This window comes from Phyllobates terribilis, unplaced genomic scaffold, assembly GCF_046119375.1.
Source record: "Phyllobates terribilis strain yellow unplaced genomic scaffold, ASM4611937v1 Scaffold_12__6_contigs__length_324123572, whole genome shotgun sequence".
Taxonomy (NCBI): domain Eukaryota; kingdom Metazoa; phylum Chordata; class Amphibia; order Anura; family Dendrobatidae; genus Phyllobates; species Phyllobates terribilis.
Window position 1 is genome coordinate 274,919,481 of NW_027362772.1, and position 14,862 is coordinate 274,934,342.

Consider the following 14,862-nt stretch of genomic DNA (forward strand, 5'->3'; position numbering starts at 1 on the left):
ATAGTCTGGTGTAGGCCAGAGAGACAGAAGAGTGCTTTTGCTGTTCCACGGTAAAAAAATCTCTATTATCCTGCTTTTTGCATTTTTTGCTGTAAAAAAAAAATAAAAATAATAGTGTCTCCCTGATTTTTCAGACACAAATATATCTGTTGAAAATAGTCTGGTGTAGGCCCGAGAAATACAAGTGTGGCTTTGCAGTTTCACGGTTCAAACCTCTGTATTATCCACTTTTGGGCCATTTGTATCTAAAAAAAACAGTTTGAGTGTGTCGCTCACTGTTCAGCCGCAAATATCTCTATTTAAAAAAGTGTGGTATACCCCAGTAAACAATAACTGTGGTTTTGCCATCCCACGGTAAAAAATCTCTATTATTCAGCTTTTGGTAGTTTCTTCCGTAAAGAAAAACAGTAGTGTCTCCTGACTGTTGTGACACAAAAATATATCTGTTGAAAATAGTCTTGTGTAGGCCGACATCCAAGTGTGGTTTCGCAATTCCACGGGTCAAATCGCTGTACTATCCAGTTTTGGGCCTTTGGTATCTAAATAAAAGCAGTTTGAGTGTGTCGCTCACTGTTCAGCCGCAAATATCTCTATTTAAAAAAGTGTGGTATACCCCAGTAAACAATAACTGTGGTTTTCCTCTTCCACGGTTCTAATCTACTCTTTATTACCCTTTTTCCATTGATAGTGCAAGTGTAAGCTATTTTACTTCATTTACAATGGGCAAGGCGCGTGGCAAGGGACGTGGAAGTGGACGTTCTGGTGATGGTTCGTGCAGAGGACGGGGCCCTGGCCAAGGTGAAAATGTGCCACAACCAACAGCCACATCTTCTCGCTCCCACTTCTTGACCGAATTACTAGGGAAGCACAGAACAACACCAGTATTGAGAACTGATCAGTGTGAACAGGTTATTAATTGGATAGCAGACAATACTTCCAGTTACCTGGGCACCACCACCTCCGGTCTGCCTTCCACACGGTCAACTCTTAGTAGCCGTGAGTCTCGACCGCATACTCCTCCTCACCCTGATGCTCTTTCCTCCCACCATGCCGAGTGTCGTCAGACAGCAAGTGATCCCACACTTGGACACTCTGAAGAGCTGTTCACTGGTCCATTTCCATATTTGGGCCCCTCGCCTGATACGCTTGAAGTGGTGGAAGAGGAGATCCCATGTTGCGATGCCCAAATATTTGAACAGCCACGGCCACAGGAAGTCGACGTTGGCAATCTGTCACAAGAGGTGGACGATGACGAGACACAATTGCCAGGAAGTGAGGAGGAGGATCGTGGTGCGCAAGTGGAAGAGGAGGAGGTGTTGGATAATCTAGTAACTGACCCAACGTGGAAGGAGGACATGCAGAGTGAGGCCAGCAGCACACAGGGGGAGGGAAGCAGAGTACCCCAACAGGCAGGAAGAAGCAGTGTGGTGGCCGCAGACACAAGGCAGGCAACCGTTCCCCTTAACACCAACACGAGGGACGTTGCCAGTACAAGCGGTAGGTCTTCCAGAGTCTGGAATTTTTTTAAAGACTCTGCTGATAACCCCAAAAAGGCCATATGTTCCACCTGACATGCCAGCATCAGCAGGGGTGACAAAACTACCAGCCTGACCACCACCAGCATGATCAGGCACATGGCAGCAAAGCACCCGACTTTGTGGGGCGAAACCCAGGGTCCACGACCAGTGTCAGCGGGTGTCACCACTGCTTCTTCCACTGTTGTGCGTGCAATAGAACCCCCTGTTGTGTGTGGAAGGCAATCCCCTGTCCATACTGCATGTAAAGATGCCCCCTCCTCTCAGTCTTCACTTGTTATGGCAGTTTCTCAAGAAACATCATCAACGTCCACGTCCCACCGCAGCTTTCAATTGTCCATATCCCAGACCTTTGAACGAAAGCGGAAATTCGCAGCTAACGCCCCACAGGCCACAGTCCTAAATTCGCACATTTCACGACTGCTTGCATTGGAAATGCTGCCTTTTAGGCTGGTGTAGACGGAATCCTTCCGCAATCTTATGGCGGTGGCCGTCCCTCGGTACTCGGTCCCCAGCTGACACTATTTTGCCCGGTGTGCCATCCCCGCACTACACAAGCACGTGTCCCAAAGCATCTGCCATGCCCTCAACAACGCAGTTACTGGGAGAGTCCACCTGACAACGGACACGTGGACAAGTGCTTGTGGCCAGGGACGGTACATCTCTCTGACGGCACACTGGGTAAACATAGTGGAAGCCGGGACCCAGTCGGACCTTGGGACGGAACACATCCTCCCCACACCGAGGATTGCGGGCCCTATGTCAGTCAGAGTTGCCCCCACAGTGTACAGCTCCTGTGCATCCTCCTCCTCCTCCTCCTCCTCATGTTCAGCCTCCATCTCAGATATCACCACATCAGCAACAAGCTGGAAGCATGGCAGTACTGCCTCCGCCAAGCGCCAACAGGCTGTGCTGAAACTCATAAGCTTAGCTGATAAACCTCACACTGGTTGTGAGTTGTGGACAGCTGTGAAAGAGCAGGCAGATCTGTGGCTGAGACCGCTGAACCTACATCCAGGCATGGTCGTGTGTGACAATGGCCGTAAACTGGTGGCGGCTCTGAGGCGAGGTGAGATCACACACGTACCATGCCTGGCTCATGTGCTTAACCTCGTGGTTCAGCGGTTTCTTAAATCGTACCCCGAGTTGCCAGATCTGCTCGTGAAAGTACGCCGCCTGTCAGCTCTTTTTCGCAAGTCGGCAACAGCTTCCGCCGCCCTTGCTGTGTTGCAGCAGCGTTTGCAGCTTCCGGCACACCGACTGGTGTGTGATGTTCCCACATGTTGGAACTCTACCCTCCACATGTTGCAAAGGATTTGTGAGCAGAAGAGAGCAGTTGTTGAGTACCAGCTGCAACAAGGCCGTCGATATTCAGGTCAGACTCCACACATAAGACCTCAGGAGTGGACCTGGATGTCTGACATATGTACCATCCTGACAAACTTTGGGGAGGCCACCAAGATGGTGAGTGGTGATGACGCCATCATTAGTGTCAGCATCCCACTTGACTGTCTTTTGCAACGCTCTCTGCAGAGAATTAAAGAGGAGGCATTGCAGCCAGAGTATGATGAGATGGATCAAGAAGCCGTAGCGGGCGATTACACACAGCCCAGCCTCATCTCATCCCAACGTGCATTGGGGGACAATGAGGGAGAGGAGGAGGAGGAGGAGGAGGAAGAACAGGAGCTGCTATCATGCATTGTAGACGGTAGTACCTGTACAAGTGTCATACCTTCGGTTCAGCGTGGGTGGCCTGAGGACAGGGGGGAGGAGGAAGAGGAGGAGGAGGAGGAGAACATGGTCAGTCGTCATCTTGGTGAGGACACGGAAATCTTGCCCGTTACCAGTCTGGCACGCATGGCTGACTTTATGTTACGCTGCCTTAACCGTGACCCTCGCATTGTCAAAATATTGGGTGACAGTCATTACTGGTTGGTGACACTTGTAGACCCCCGCTACAAGGAGAACTTTCACTCTCTTATTCCTGAGGTGGAGAGGTCTACAAAAATGGGGCAATACCAGAAGGCCCTTGCTGCAGAACATCTGAACACGCTAGCGGCAGAGGTTACAGTTCGTTGCCCAACCAAGGCGTACAGGCGAGAGAGATGCAACTCCAATCCAGCAGAGGCAGGGGAACACTGTCAACGTTCTGGGACAGTTTTCTGACACCCGCCCAGCTTACAGGCCCTGAGGCGCGGGGTGCTCTCACAAGGAGTGGAAAGTTTCAAAAGATGGTGAGGGAGTACCTTGCCGATCGTACCAGCGTCCTCCGTGATTCCTCTGTGCCTTTTAATTATTGGGTATCCAAGCTGGACACTTGGAATGAACTCGCTCTGTATGCCTTGGAGGTCCTGGCCTGCCCTGCCGCTAGCGTGTTATCGGAGCGTGTTTTTAGTGCCGCTGGGGGAATTATAACTGATAAGCGCACTCGCCTGTCAACTGACAATGCTGACAAGCTGACCCTTATCAAAATGAACAAGGGCTGGATTGGGCCAGACTTCTCATCACCACCAAATGACAGCAGAGTAACATAAAGTCAAATCCACTGTGTTATTTCGGGAGGTGTATTCACATGCACCGCTTCACACCCACACATGGGTATACGCTTCCTCATTTCGGCTGTTTAATCTTCTTCTCCTTATCCTCAGCCTCCACCACCACTGTACCACCAGGGTGCCAGCATTGCAAGTTCCTCCGTCCTAATTTTTGGCAGCTTTTGCTGGGAAAGCATAAGCAAATACTATGGGAGTCCCACTCCCCAATAATGGGACTTGTGTTTGTAATATGCTGTACTGCATGGCTCTTGTAAGGGGCATTGCAAGTTGCTCCGTCCTAATTTTTGGCAGCTTTTGCTTGCAAGGCATAAGCAAATACTATGGGCCACCCACTCCGCAATAATGGGACTTATGTTTGTAATATGCTGTACTGCATGTGACGCGCCCCCTGGGCCGTGTGTACACGTGTGTGGGATACCCGGTGCCAGGTCTCTGGGGTCTGTAGTCTCCGTGGCGGTGACCCGGTCCCGTGGCTCAGGATGGTCAAACCAGTGGCAGTCTTTATTTGGTTTTGAGGTTAATTGTCCGACTGCGCCACCCGTGGATTGCTGTCAGGGAGTACCACCACTGCGAGGCAGACCGCTGAGACTGGTGTTGTGTGCGCAGCATAGAATGGGATAACTCCCCTCGGGAGGAGTATAGCCTCAGGGCAGTGAGTGTGGATGATGGGGGTGATGGTGCACGAGCGCAGCAGGAACGACTCAGAGTCTTTGCAGTGCAGTTCAGGGTCTTTACTGATGATTATAAGGTAGACCCTCCCGGGAGTACTGGCTAGCATAAGAGGCCTGGTCAGTCTGTGAGCAAGCAGGAGTTCCCCTGGCCAGGTGGAGTTGTAGGCCTCCCCGTCTGTCTGCACTCTTCCTGGCTACCTTGCTGTAAGCGGGTAGAAGTAGCCCACGTCCCTGAGTGTACCATGTAGTGCTCACCCGTATGGCTGGTGACTTGGGGCCTTCTGTTAGCCTCCGCTCCATGACGGCGGTGCTGGTCCCTTGCTTGTGACTGAGCCTCCGGGCTTCTATGGCCAGAGGACCTGAAATCCCCTGCCGGCTGGTTTCTGCTGCTGGATATAAAAGTCCTCACAGCTTCGGACTCCTGTGTCCGGTTCCTATTGTCTTCTGCCAGGGCGAGCTCTGCTCAGCTTCCAGCCCCTGGTCTTTAGCTCCTAGCTCCTACAGAGCTCCTTGCTGTTACTTTCCCTTGCTCTCACTCTGACTCTGACTGTTCTCTGACTCACTCAACCCCGCCCCAGAACCAGTTTATAAGGGCAGAATTCTCCCCTCCCAGGACTGGGGCAGGGGGATGTTGCATGTTTAAGGGATCCTGACCAGGAAACCTCCCACTTGCTCTCCGACGTAATATCTCTATTACTGTGGTGACCAGACCTCTGGGGTGCCACACATGGCTCTTTTAAGGGGCATTGCAGTTCCTCATAATTTTTGGAAAGCCTTCCATTCACTGCTTAGGCCAACAGTGCACTGGAGACCCAGTTGCTATAAATCGAAAAAAAGGTTTAGTTAATGCCCTCTGACCTCCATGTCATTTCCAAGGGGCATTGGAGTGGCTCGAAATTTTTGGTAGGCATTGCACTCACTGTATGCCCTATAACTGTGTAGCCGAACCGCTCCTTTTGTTACAGAAACATATCCTACAAGACATATCTGGTTGACTGGCCTGATATTGATGTGAATGGTCCCTGTTCCTCCTGCTCTTTCTCCTTTGCCACCACCTCATCCATCATTTATCACCTGAAGCTTTGTTTTAACGGGAGTCATAGAACTGGGATAGTAGCAGGAAAACATCCAGCAATCCTCGGAGGAGGTAGGATATGCACCAAAACGCGGACCACCTCAGGCCTAGCCGCTACTACATACATGCGCTTGCATTCCAAGAAAACAAAGCAGATGCTAACTTCTATCATCATCATCATGCTCCTCACCTAGGCACTCTCAACTCCCCTGATGGAGAAGCCAGGGCCCACCGGAGGAGTCTGGTTCTCTGGTGGGCTCGTCCAATGCTGCCCTAAAGCAGGACAGGCTAAGAAAAGTGTGGGGGAAGGTGACAGGAGAAATCAGGGTGGCTGGGGACCGAGTATGGACACCTGGCCGCCACATGGCGGCTGGGGACTGAGCGTGGATACCCGGCCGCCGGGCGGCTGGGGACAGAGTATGGATACCTCGCTGCCGAAGCGGCCATGAGGTAGTGGCCAGCTTCGGCCTCCTCCAAACTAAAAGGCCCCATTTAAAGTGAAAGCTAGCAGTATGGTATTGCAGCCTGCGGGTGGGTGGGTGGTTGGCTGCATATTTTCGCTTGCATTGCAAGGAATGGGGGAGGTACAATTGTACACTGCCCTGGGACAAGGACTTGCACGGGGATAGTTGCAAGTCTGCATCTTCTGATGCGGCAAGGATCACTTCTGATGGGCACACTTTTAGACAGTGACCTGGGGGTCAGAGATGCTTCCAGGGGTCTTCCCCATGCTGATCCCTTGTCTTTTCAGCACTGTATGCATGTGTCACACAGCACATGGACAGATAAGGTTGTAAAATGTTAAAATGACATTTCCCAGTGAACGCATTTGTCATGGTTGAAAGCAATACAAAAGTGCAAAAACGCATGAAAAATGCAACTTGTGAACATAGCCCAAGGTGTGGAGGAGTATTTTTGTTTTTTGTTATTTATTTTACCTTATACACAAGTTTTTACCCTGGAAAGGAAATTCCTTAACATATTTCACAGGAAAACCATTTCAGTTTTGTTTTTGAACGTTTTATTGTGAGCCCGCAAAAGTGGCTTAATACCTCTGACCACGTTGTTGACAGCAGTGACCTGGTGGTCAGAAATGCTTCCAGGGGCGATCCCCATGCTGCCCCCATGTCTTTTGAGCACTGTCACTATCGTTTTGGGACTTTTTAGGCTTTCTACAGACTGCCGGGGGTGCTGCCGAAAAAATGCTCGGGTCTCTCATAGACTAACATTGGGCTCGTTGCTCGGGTCGAGCACCCGAGTATCACGGTAAGCTCGGCCCGAGCTTCAAGCACCCGAGCATTTTAGTGATGGCTCAACACTATCAGTCGTCATCTTGGTGAGGACACGGAAGTCTTGCCCGTTACCAGTCTGGCACCCATGGCTGACTTTATGATACGCTGCCTTAACCGTGACCCTCACATTGTCAAAATGTTGGGTGACAGTCATCACTGGTTGATGACACTTTTAGACCCCCTCTACAAGGAAAACTTTCACTCTCTTATTCCTGAGTTGGAGAGGTCTACAAAAATGGGGCAGTACTAGAAGGCCCTTGCTGCAGAACTATTAAAAAAATTCCCATCTGAACACGGTAGCGGCAGAGGTCACAGTTCGCTGCCCAACTAAGGCATACAGGCGAGAGAGACGCAACTCCAATCCAGCAGAGGCAGGGGAACACTGTTAATGTTCTAGGACAGTTTTCTGAGACCGCCCAGCTTACAGGCCCTGAGGCGCAGGGTACTCTCACAAGGAGTGGAAAGTTTCAAAAGATGGTGAGGGAGTACCAGCGTCCTCCGTGATTCCTCTGTGCCTTTTAATTATTGGGTATCCAAACTGGACAGTTGGAATGAACTCACTCTGTATGCCTTGGAGGTCCTGGCCTGCCCTGCCGCTAGCGTGTTATCGGAGCGTGTTTTTAGTGCCGCTGGGGGAATTATAACTGATAAGCGCACTCGCCTGTCAACTGACAATGCTGACAAGCTGACCCTTATCAAAATGAACAAGGGCTGAATTGGGCCAGACTTCTCATCACTACCAAATGACAGCAGAGTAACATAAAGTCAAATCCACTGTGTTATTTCGGGAGGTGCAATCCCATGCATCGCTTCACACCCACACACGGGTATACGCTTCCTCATTTCGGCTGTTTTTTGCTCTTCTCCTTATCCTCAGCCTCCATGACCACTATACCACCAGGGTGACCGTGGTCCATGTTGCCAGCATTGCAAGTTCCTCTGTCCTAATTTTTGGCAGCTTTTGCTTGGAAGGCATAGGCAAAGACTATGGGAGACCAACTCCCCAATAATGGGAATAATGTTTTTAATATGCTGTACTGCATGGCTCTTGTAATGGACATTGCAAGTAGTGTTGAGCCACCCCCGTAGTGTTCGAGTTCGGTTCGGTTCGTCGAACACCCGTGTGTACGCCGAACTGTTCGTCGAACTGTTCGTCGAACACCTTCGAACACCGTTAAAACCAATGGCAGGCAAATAAAAACACATAGAAACACATAGAAAACACCTTCAAAGGTGTCCAAAAGCTGACAAACTGCTCAGAAGACACAACTAACACATGGAAAAGTGACAAGTACATATAGTCATGCGAAAAGAAAAGAGGTGGAGGAGTAAAAGGAGGGGGAGACACAAATATAGGCATGTCATGCCCTTCTAAAATCCAAAAAGTGAGAAGCCGACACGTTCAGTCCGCTCCTGCCCGTGCCACCTCCGTGTCGCCGGGTTTGTGCCAGAGCCGCGGTGAACCCTGACGGCCAGCCCCCCTCTCCCAATACTGGTGCCTGTCCGCTGGTGGGTCGAGCGAGCCCCCCTGTGGTGGAGGCAGCTCTAAGCTTTTTAATTTAAATTGTCTCTCTAATTTGAATGAATACACTTTAAATCCATTTACAAGGATCTATTGGAGGGCAAGTTTCATGCCAACAGCCGTGTAATTCCAGCTCCAGTAGCGTCCACTAAAGCTGCTGCAGTTAAAAAGCTTTTATAAGGATCGAGCTCGGCTGTCCACCGCAAGGCATCCTACTGCCAGTCCCAGCCCCTATGCCTTGGGGTGCCTCCTGATGCTCTTCACTGAGTATCCCGTGGTCCCGAAGCATTTCCTTTGAAAAAATTAAGTGTCCAAACTACAGGTGGTGTAGCTTGCTTAAAAGCCGGGATAATCTGCTGACTAGCAGACACTGCTACTAGGCACAAAGTATTTCCTGGGCTAGATGCAGTTAAAAATTTGTAATTAGATACTCTCGTTGGATGCTGAGAAAGCATTCCATAGAGTCTCCTGGCACGCCATATATGATTCTCTTAAAAAGCTTGGGGTAGGGGTCTAGGGGACCCTTTTATAGCCAAAATCACGGCCCTGTATCACAATACGTCACCTAGGCTGAAGATAAATGGAACTGTAGCACCCTGAGGGCTTGGTTGCTACAGAGGTATTGCACCTCACCCCGAGGTGTGATATCTCACTCTCAGGTAAGGATGGAGTGTGGATCAGGACCCGACACCTGCATGCATTACACCACATTGCCATGGGGCAGGGCGACCAATATGCCTCTGAGATGGGCACGACAGTCCCTGTCCCTGGCTGGAGTGGGGGGAGGGAACACTGAGGAAGGGGAACCCTGTAGTGCAGGAGCAGGGAGGAAGCAGTTCCTGGGTGCATTGAGAAGGGAGTATAAAAGGTGGGCACCATCTTAGTTCAGTGCAGAGAAGTCTGAGCAGAAGTGGCAGGGAGCAGGGGCTCTGCATGAGCTCTGCTCCGGAGGCGGGCCTAGTAACAGAGGCCCAGGCCTGTAAGAGGGAGAAGGAAGGAAGAGGAGCGGAGAAGGCTCCAGGAACGAGGAATGAAGGGATCCCAGGGGTGCGGACGGGCGAGTCGCCACCGCACACCCGAATCCACCTGCGTGGAGGGGTCAGGCCAAAGGGGGAGACCGGTCCCGAAACTAGTGGAGGCAGGAAACGACCCTCAGCTAGAAACCGGAGGCTGTGACATTTTATGTGGCGCAGCCCCTCGCTACACCCACTAGGAAGGCACCACATAGGGTCAGGGAAACTGGCGCCAAGTTTACCAAGAGGAGGCCCGAGGCAGCCGGACAGAAGGGTTGGTAAGAAAGGCCAGACAAAGGACACACAAAGGGGGTCCTGTGAAGCGCTCCAAAGTTATCTGGGAGTTGTCTGAGCCCCTCACCTGGTGACACAGTACGACGTGGGCAGCCGTTACCTGCAGATGTGGTCTGGATAATAAGAACTGTGAGTAAAGGCCCTGGACTGCATCACTGACTCCGTGTCGTTACTGCTGCTGCCCTGCACCATCACCCCCATCCTCCGCATACACTGCCCTGAGGCTATACTCCTCCCGTGGGGAGTTATGCTACGCTCTGCTGCACCCACAACACCAGCCTCAGCGGTCTGCCCTGCAGCGGCGGTTCACTCTGACCGCAATCTACGGGTGGTGTAGTCGGACATTTAAACATCAAAACCACATAAATAGTTCCGCCACTGGTTTGACCACCCTGAGCCATGGAACCGGGTCGCCGCCACGAAGAGTACAACCACCAGCATCCACCAAAAAGGGTCCGGCTCCGGGTGTCCCAAGGCCCAGGGGGTGCATCAGAACATTTTCATCACCTTTCACAATCACCAATGGGAGAAGGCAGGGATGTCCTCTGTCCCCTCTCTTATACATCCTAGTGACGGAGCACCTGCTCTCATCAATTCGCCATAACCCCAATATTAGGTGGATTGAGGTGGGAGGCACCGAGTACAAGTGCTCTCTATTTGCTGATGATGTCCTAGTATATATCACTCAATCACATATATCCATCCATGCTGTTATGGCTGAAATAGATCACTTTGTTACATGGTCAAATTTTAAAATCAATGCAGCGAAGTCTGAGGCCCTCGAGGTCTCCCTCCCCAAATCCATATAGGATTCCATCCAGTCCAACTTTCCCTTTGCCTGGCCCTCACAGGGTATCAAATACTTAGGAATTCCTATTCATAGAGACCTCTCCCATCTATGTTATCTTAATTTTGGGCCCTTAATTGAACAACTCCATACAGACCACGGTTGGCAAGTTAGAACTGTAAGATTCACTACGTGAACCACTGGTGTTTTGTGGAAAAGCACATGTACACTGTGTTTCAAATTATTATGCAAAAAGTGTTTAGGAGTGATAAGGGAAGAATTTGTTTGTTTGTCAGTTAAACTCATTGATGGTGATGTGTGTCAGGGCTCTTTATATCACTGTAAGCAATTGCAGACACCTGTGCTAATTAGTTTGGCAGGTGTGTCCAATGAAAGGCAAGACTACTTAAGAAGGCTGTCTCACATTATTAAGCAGCCTACATTTTCTGCCAAAATGGGAAAGAAAAAGGATGTGTCGGCTGCTGAGAAGCAACAAATTGTGGAGTGTTTAGGTCAAGGCATGACTACAATCGTGCGATGATCAGGATGAAGTGTCTTGGCAATCAAAAAGTATGTAGATGATTCACAGTACACACGTGTGCTTGCTGATAAGGGCAAACTGAGGACTCTTTCCTACAGGCAATTACGTCAGGTTAAAAGAGCAGCGGCAAAAAAGCCTTGTCATAGCAGCAGACAATTTTTGAAGCTGCTGGTGCCTCCAACATCCCCCGAACAACAAGATGCAGGGTCCTTCAGAGGTTTGCAGCTGTGCATACGCCATCCTGTCGACCTCCTCTATCCACTTCACACAAGCAGAAACGGCTCCAGTGGGCCAAACATTACATGAAGACTGATTTCAAAACTGTTTTGTTCACGGATGAGTGCCGTGCAGCGCTCGATGGTCCAGATGGATGGAGTGGAGGATGGCTGGTTGATGGACACCCCACGCAAACACGGCTACAGCGCCAACAAGGAGGAGGTGGAGTAATGTTTTGGGCTGGAATCATGGGGAGAGAGATTGTCGGCCCCTTTAGGATCCCTGAAGGCGCTAAAGATGAACTCCATAATGTATGTGGATTTTCTCAAACAGCACTTCCTGCCATGGTTCAAGAAGAAGAACCGTGTATTTCACAGCAAGATCATTTTTTTGCATGATAATGCACCATCTCATGCTGCACATAAAACATCTGCATCTCTGGCTGATATGGGCATAAAAGGGGACAAACTTATGGTGTGACCCCCATGCTCCCCTGACCTCTACCCCATTCAGAACCTCTGGAGCATCATCAAAAGGAGTGTCTATGATGGCGGGAGGCAGTTCACATCTAAGCACCAGCTCTGGGAGGGTATTCTGTCCTTATGCAAAACAATTGAAGCAGAAACCATCCAAAACCTGACAAATTCAATGGACGAGAGAGTTCAGAAGCTCCTTTCGAACAAGGGGTCCTATGTGAAAATGTAACATCACCTTGAATAAAGTTTTGAGTTGAAAACTGTTTGTTTTCAGTTTCTAATAACCTGCTAATGCTTATAATTTCAAAAATGACCATTTTTTTGGTCTTTATTAAAATGAAAAGGTTGATCGAAAAGTTTGGGGGATCTAAGAGTGTGGCAACCCAGTAGTCATGATTACTTCGAATTCTGACAATATGAGGGTCATGTTGCAGGTAGTGCAGCAAGAAGGCACTTATGTGTCTTGCGCATCTAGGAGCCCCAAAATTATTTTCCGGGCTAGATGCAGCTAAAAATTATTATTAATTTTATTTCTGGTGGAGCTTAGTATAGATGGCCTAATAGGATCAGTGCTGCACACTGCTACAAAGCCCAAATTATTTTCCAGTCAAGATACAGATAAACATGATTAGTAATTTTAAATCTGGTGGAGCTTATTATAGATGGCCTAATAGAATTAGTGCTGCACACTGCTACAAAACCCAAATTATTTTCCAGCCAAGATACAGATAAACATGATTAGTAATTTGAAAGCTTAAAACGGTTGGTAGGGTGATTTTAACCAATCATCAAGCTTTTACTCTCCCCAGGATGACACAGGGGTAGAAAAGTCGTTTCGGATCCATGATTTGTTCATCTTTATGAACGTGAGTCTGTCTACATTATCAGTGGAGAGCTGCGTGCGCTTATCTGTCAGCACACCACCAGCAGCGCTGAACACACGTTCAGACAGAACGCTGGCTGCGGGGCATGACAAGATCTCCAAGGCGTAAGTGGCTAGCTCCGGCCATTTATCCAGATTGGAAGCCCAAAAAGAGCAAGGGTCCAGTGACACAGTCATGGCTTCAATGTTTACTTGGAGATACTCCTGTACCATCGTCTCTAGGCGTTGACTATGTGTCAGACTTCTTGTCTCCTGTGGCCTTGCAAAGGATGGGCTAAAAAAGTGGTGAAATGATTCCGCAAAATTGATGTTACCAGCAGATACTGTGGTTCTGTTACGGTTTGAGTGCTGAACGCTTGACGGTCCCACGGTTGGCAAGTTGGAACTGTGAGATTCACTACATGCACCACTGGTGTTTTGTGGAAAAGCACATGTAAGATTCTGCAACAGTCTCTGCTGATACTCCTGCATGCGTGCATCCCTTTCTATGGCAGGAATAATTTCTGCAAATTTACTTTTGTACCGGGGATCTAACAGTGTGGCAACCCAGTAGTCAGGATTATTTCTAATTCTCACAATTCGAGGGTCATGTTGCAGGTAGTGCAGCAAGAAGGCACTCATGTGTGTTGCGCATCCAGGAGCACCAAGTCCCTGTTGTGTTGGTGGCGAGGTAACAATCATGCTTCCTTCCTCTGTCCTCTCCCCCCAACCTCGCACAACAGAAATGTGATCAAGGTCTCCCTCATCTGATGAGTCTTCCATCAGTTCGTCCTCCACTTCTTCCTGGGCTCCTGCACCTTCCTCACTAGTTTGGCTGCTACCATGCGCCCTGGTAAAACCATCTCCCCCACCCTCACATGCCTTCCGCCTTGGTGCTGCCGACCGTCTGGACCTTGCAGATGTTAGCCCTTCCGCATACAACTCCTCCTCCTCTACTTCCTCCACCTCCTCTTGTGCCACCACCTGACTCCGAATTCTGTTTAACATGTGCTCCAGCATGTAAATCACCGGAATAGTCATGCTGATAATGGCATCGTCAGCACTAAACATCTTCGTCGCCATTTCAAAACTGTGCAGAAGGGTGCATAGGTCCCTGATCTGAGACCACTCCTCCAGCGTGATTTGCCCCACCTCTGGATCTGGTTGGCCCAGGCTATACGTCAGAACGTATTGCACCAGGGCTTGTCGGTGCTGCCACAGTCGCTGCAACATGTGCAGAGTTGAATTCCACCAGGTAGGCATATCGCATTTTAGCCGGTGAAGTGGCAGGCCCAACGACTTCTGTAGAGATGTAAGTCGCTGAGCTGCGGGATGCGAATGGCGGAAGTGAGCACACAGCGACCGTGCCCTCTGCAGAAGGCCATCTAGTCTGGGATAGTGGGCTAAAAATTGCTGGACAACCAGGTTCAACACGTGAGCCATACAAGGCACGTGTGTGACATTGCCCCGGCGAAGGGCCGCACCCAGGTTTGCAGCGTTGTCGCACACGGCCTTCCCTGGTTTCAGGTCCAGTGGAGACAACCATTCATGAAATTGGTTCTCCAGAGCTGACCACAACTCCTCAGCTGTGTGACTCACATTTCCCAGACATTTCAAAGTAAAAACCGCCTGATGACGTTGAGCCCTACTGCCAGCATAGTAAGGAGGTGTGCTGGATCCCTTCTGCGCAGTTAGAAAGCTTGTGGCATGACCAGACAGGCTTTGGGTGCAGGTGGAAGACCGAGAGGAGGTTGAGGAGGCAGAAGTAGTGGAGGAACTTTGACATAAAGAGGATTGACGCACAACTCGTGGGGACGGCAAGACTTGGACAGCAGCCCCTTGTCCTGCTGTCACCATAGTTACCCAGTGCCCAGTCAGCGACATGTAACGCCCCTGTCCATGCCTACTCGTCCAAGTGGCTGTGGTGAAATGCACCCTGTCACACACAGAGTTTCTCAAAGAAGCGGTGATGTTGTGTGCGACATGCTGGTGGAGCGCAGGCACACCTTTCTTTGAGAAGTAG